This window comes from Acomys minous (genome assembly GCF_964271855.1).
Source record: "Acomys minous genome assembly, chromosome: 11".
Lineage (NCBI taxonomy): Eukaryota > Metazoa > Chordata > Mammalia > Rodentia > Muridae > Acomys > Acomys minous.
The window spans coordinates 112080718-112086617 of NC_140492.1; the positions used below are offsets into that span (position 1 = coordinate 112080718).

General features: G+C 41.6%; 1 pseudogene across 1 annotated transcript; it reads right to left on the reverse strand.

Annotated features, from left to right (window-relative positions):
- Positions 1–319: 319 nt before the first annotated feature.
- Positions 320–1847, reverse strand: LOC311608847 (protein LLP homolog; annotated as a pseudogene). Its single transcript has 2 exons — positions 1822–1847; positions 320–763 (listed from the first exon to the last, which is right to left on the reverse strand). The product of its transcript is annotated as a protein LLP homolog (transcript).
- Positions 1848–5900: the final 4053 nt, after the last annotated feature.

The window sequence follows — 5900 nt, forward strand, 5'->3', positions numbered from 1 at the left end:
TTACCTCTGTAGCTTTCCTTTTTCTCCTTAGAAATAGTCATTAAAATGTTTCATTGTTCCATTTTGGTGGACTAGTTTATCTGTGAACTGAAGTAGTTTCACTTCACTCTTCCCAGATGGATGCCTTTTGTATCCTTTTTTCTTGCTTGTTTTGATCGGAATCTCTAGTAAAATGTTGAATAAAAGTCACAAGTATACTATCCTTGTCTTTCTACGGATCTTTTATTTTTTTTTTCTTCTTTCATCACAGAAGTTATTTTATTTAAGTTCCCAACACAAATGGGTTATTTTGTTTTTGAATTATAGAATTAAGTCCAAACTAAAATATGAAAACAAAAGGCTTCCGTTTAGCGAGAGCTGAAGCCTGTAAAGACATTCCAAGCAACTGAACTTCAGCAGCGTGTAACGCGCTCCAGTCTTTAAGGGTCCACCAGGCCAGGCTCCCCGCTGCCTGGGCTCTGCTATTCCCCTGCTTTTTTCTTCTCTCTTTGCTCAGTCTTTTTCTCTGCCTCTGGCTCATCCACACTGGGTCCTGGCCATGCTGGTCTAGAAGTGTCTTTTTGCTTCTCTTAATTTCAGTCTCCATTTTCATGTCATCCTTTACATCATCTGCCACACACTCCCCGCAACGTTTGGGTACCACCACAGCTGCTATTTCTCCAGCATCCTTCATTAGATCCATCACTATCAACTCTGAGGATACTTTTACGGCTGCTAAGCTCCCTTGGGGCAATTCTTTTTTCTCTTTTTAGCATGTGTCTTCCTTTTTCACTTACAGTGTAAGCTTTTAGGGATGCTTTACCTGAGAAACATGACTACGCACCCTGTGTCGGATCCTTTCTATGGGTCTTAAAAGATATTTTCACTCTTCCACAATTAATGGTGAGGCTGGGTGTACATTTTCCATGGATAGTCTTTATCAGAAGGGATTCCTTTGTGTATCTAGTTTCTTCTTAAGTTGATGCTTCCTCCCCTCCCTGATTCCCCTTCCATCCCTCCCCCTTCTCCCCTTTAATTTCCTCTTTTTCAACAATGTTTCACTCAGTGAAACACTCTGTACTCCTGGCTGGCACCAAACTCAGTGATCTGCCTGCCTCTGCCTCCTAAGTGCTGGGATTAAAGGCCTGTGCCACCAAGCCCTTTGTTGAATGTTTCACTTCAAAAGGCTGTTGGATTGTATCAACTACTTTTCTGTGTCTATTGAGATAATTATGTGGTTTCTTTTTGGGGTTGTTTGTTTGTTTTATTTTATTAATGTGGTACATCATATTAATTCATTTTCAGCTGTCAAGCCACCCTTGCATTGTTACATACTATATATAATACACATGTTCGCCCCCATACACACACACATATTAGTATTTTTGAGAAGTTGTATGCTTATGTTAATAAGATATACTGGTTGATGGCTTTATTTTCTTGTGAGGACTTTGGCTTTTGTGTTAAGGCAATTGTAGTGTCAGAATGAATTGGGAATTGTTCCCTCATTGTTCATTGTTTAAAAGTAATTTTCCACTTCATACCATATAAAGAAATGAGCATAATATGGGTAGTCTTACATTTTTAAAGATTAATGTATTTGTAAATATATAAGAATTTGTGTGTGTGTGTGTGTGAGAGAGAGACAGAGAGAGAGAGAGAGACAGAGAGAGAGAGAGAGAGAGAGAGAGAGGGGGGGGGAGGGAAGGAGAGACAGAGAAAGAGAGAGAGGGAAAGAGGGGGTAGGGGGAGAGGAAGACCTACTCTGGAAGTCAGTTCTCATCTTCTACTGTGTCATTCCCAAGGGTGAACTCTGGGCAGCAGGCTTGGCAGCACTCTTACCCACTGAGCCGTTGCGTCTGCCCCATATTCTCACTTCATGTACCTTTATAGGGCTTCATCGAGTAGATGTGCCTATTATTGGTCAACCAGACTCCTATTTGAATTGTTTCCAGTCTTTGGCTATTAAAACTTACACTGTACCAAATTATCCTAATAATGAGTTTTTTATATTATTTGTCTGTATTTCTGTAATATAGATTCCCAGAAGTAAGATTAATGAGTTAAAGAGTAAACACATGTGGAACACATTTGAAATTGTCAAATTCTGCTCTGCAACAATTGAACTATTTCACACTTTTTTTAAAAAAAGTCATTGTTTAATCACAAACTTCACCAACAAACTATATTTGAACATTTTTGTCATTGTGATAGCCATATTTACTGAAAAAATGGTAGAGTGGCATAGTTTTACCTAAGCATATTCATATACAAAATAATTGAACTTTCTCTTATTTCATGGACATGTGCTATTTAAAAGGGTATTGAAAAGCCTTGCAGTTTGCATTGAAGATACAGTTTCCACAGCTGAACATTGGCTTTGTACCATGTTTGTGATTTTTTTTTTAACTCTGCAAAAATTTTTATTTTATTTTGACTTTCACAACCTGTTGTCTTGACTTCACTTCTGAGTCGGGCATAAGTGTAGGGGTGTTTTGAAAGAGGGAACTCTGCTTCTGACAAGACCACATTCAAGAACATCAGGGGATGATGACCCGGTTACCTCCAACTCGTGATTTCTCCGAAAGTCGCCGACACTCACTTTGCCTTCCTTTACTGTTACTTACACCGTCCCTACCGGATAAATAAACCATTGACTCCTAAGTACCTTCTTCTAACTTAGAAACTACTTTCCTGTCTGGCTCTGTTGACTTGGGTGCATGAAGTAATGAAGTGAGAGCACAGGCAGGGAGAAAAACCTCAGATAAAACCGAGGTGCCCCGGGCGTTACAAAATATGGCTGACGTCTAGATTTGCTTTTAAAATCTACACTAAGAACAGAGATCTTGTTTGTTTGTTTGCTTGCTTGCTTGCTTTTGGCTCTTTGGTTTTTCAAGACAGGGTTTCTCTCTGTAGCCTTGGCTGCCCTGGAATTTACTCTGGAGACCAGGCTGGCCTCAAACTCAGAGGTCTGCCTGCCACTGCCTCCTAAGTGCTAGGATTAAAGGCACCCACCATGAAACTCAGTAAATTTCAAGTCATTTTTAAAAACAATTACTTAAAACCAAAATTTTAAACACTCAGCAATGCAATAGAAACATGTCCCTGCCACCTGCCCTTTAACTTCTTCCTATAGCATGCATTTTTAAAAAACATTTACATATTTCATGTGTATGAGTGCTCTGTCTACATGTACATCTGCATGGCAGAAGCCTGTGATCCACCATGGGGTTGCTGGGAATTGAACTCAGGACCTCTAGAAGAGCAGACAGTGCTCTTAACTGCTGAGCCATCTCTCCAGCCCCAGCATGCATGTTTTTAAGTTAACTTTGTAGACTGATTCTGAACAGTCCTCTGCGTGACAGAGAGCTGTATGAGATTTTGTAAAAGGGCCGGTGCAAACGTACATGCAAGCTTCAACAGCGATGAGGCCGCTTGCCTCAGCCTTTGTGACTGTTCCAATTACTCTGGTTATTTGGTTGCTGTCCTATACCTCTGCAGAGCTTCCAGTCCCTTCATTTTATCACTTATAGTAGAAGATACATTGGATATAATTTCTATTCTTAACTGGCCCCAAACATGCAATTGGTTTAGGAACCTTGTTGACAGTACTCAACAGCGAATACAGAGAAGGGGTCTTGTATCTGGTTATAATTTAGAAGGGGTCCTATTAACTTTAACATAGCCCTTGCTACTGGGTTGTGTTGAATGCCCGGGAATCTGAATTTTATCTCTGCATAGGAGTTGAAAGAGATAGAGTGTAAAAGTTGCAAGCAGGTTACAATTCTGACAAATTAGTTCCTAATTATTTTGCTCGAGGCTCTGCCCATGTTGCATGCAGAGAAGTTTTTACCAGGACACTTGGAGGGTTTTGTTGCCTAAACCCATTTAATTTAAAACAAATGGGTCCATGTGATTATCTCAACCACAAATACGTAACACAATGTGTAATATATTTAAAAGGCAAGAGGAAATTTGGTAATGGAATTTTAAAACTGTTTGAAAGAAAGAAACTTCGGGGAGAAAGAAAAGGAAGAAAGGGATTGGTGACGCCAGTTTGATTATTTTCAAACACCACCACAGCTGCACTTGGGTTTGTACACTAAGAGAGCATGAAGCTATAAAGGAAGCCAGCAGGAGTCTATGTGCCGGGTGCCACATGGAAAAAGAAAGGACAAGGCTTGAGATGCGCAGGAACACTGCAAAGTTCCCCCGCTCTCAACATGCTTCATTTCCTATGGGGGAAATGCCCCAATTTACATCCTGTCCAGGAAATACCCAGGAAGGAAGACAGCCTTTGTGGTGGGCACTTGCGTAGTTTTCCTTACCCACTCCTTCTGTGCGCTATTGCTTTCTAACAAGTCTGTGTCATAGAGACCAAATCCTAAAATATTGATAAGATCACTAGCCCCCGCCAAACCCTCCGAATACCTTGAACGTTATTCTAAGCACCTTGAGTCATCTCATTTTATCTACAGTAATCCTTGTGACCCTGGCACTACTACAACCCTGAAGGAATAGAGAGGCACAGTGCTGGAGATAAAGGCATGTCGTCTCACCCATAACCGTTCTGAGATCTGTCCTCCCAGGAAGGCTCGCTGTCTTATTGATGCATTAGATAGCAAATGGGTTTTCAAAGCCCAATTGATTCTGAATGGATATGCAGGACTTAGTGTTTTTGAAGTATATAAATTAGTGGGATCCTCTACAAAGTATGACAACCGGAATTTAAATAATGAATTTATATGTGTTAGGTTTGGCCTGCGGATATTGCTCAGTTGGTAGGGTGCTTGCCCAGCCCTAACCAAAGCCCCAGGTTTGATTCCCAGTACTTCATAAACTGAGTGTGGTGGTGGGCACACCTCTAATCCCTATACTTGGGAGGTGGAGGCAGGAGGATCAGAAGTTCAAGGTCATCCTGAACCACATAATGCCCTTTTAAAAACACGTGTGCAACATAATACAACTGTTGGAAAAGCAGTCACATTTCTGAACGGCCACCAGCTCCAGAACAGACTGAATATTGAATAGGTAGGATGCATGCAATGACCCATCTTTTGATGCATAAAAACATTTTCTGCTCAGAGCTGGATGGTGGTGGCACACACCCTCACCCAGCACTCAGGAGGCAGAGGCAGGAAGATCTCCATGAGTTCGAGGCCAGCCTGATCTACAGAGTGAGTTCCAAGACAGTCAGAACTATATAGAGAAACCCTGTCTCAAAAAAAAAAAAAAGTAAACAAACAAATAGAAATTCTTACTTTTGGTGGTTATAGCTAACATTTTCACCACTGTTGAAAAGATGTGAGTTCTTAGGGAGCTAGCCATCCGTCCTTGCACTCCGCAATATTCATTAAGGGTTAACTGAACTGAAACATGCCAGTCCTAGGGGCACAAGCCACACACTCATGAATCTTGCCCTCAAGAAACTCTGTCTTCAACAGGAGACAGCCGGGCAAGCATAAAAACAATTGCAATTAGAGTCAGATTAATGTAGTCCTGTAGTTCTGCATAAACTATCTGGGGGTGCTGAGAAAAGGACGTGCACAGAAACCTAGTGAAGACAGGGTGGTCTCCACACAGAGAAGCAGGGCTGAGCGATGCTTGCCGGGACGGCTGAAAACAATGTACGATGCATTCAAGGGGCAGGGCTTTAGAGGATGGAGAACAGCGCATGCATGTTGTTGGGGCAATCGTGTGGATGAGGCAGAACTGCAGACATATGTTCCTTAATGCTAGGGGTATGCTGAGAAATGCGTCACTGGGCCATTTCATCATCACTGGACTATCACACAGTTATTATAAACACAAGATACATGTGGCTGCTGCTGGCCGGCCTCCTGCATGACAGTGACATCATTTTTCAATAAGTGGAAGAAGGAGGCTCTAAAGTAACAGCAAGTCATCTGGTACAGGAAACC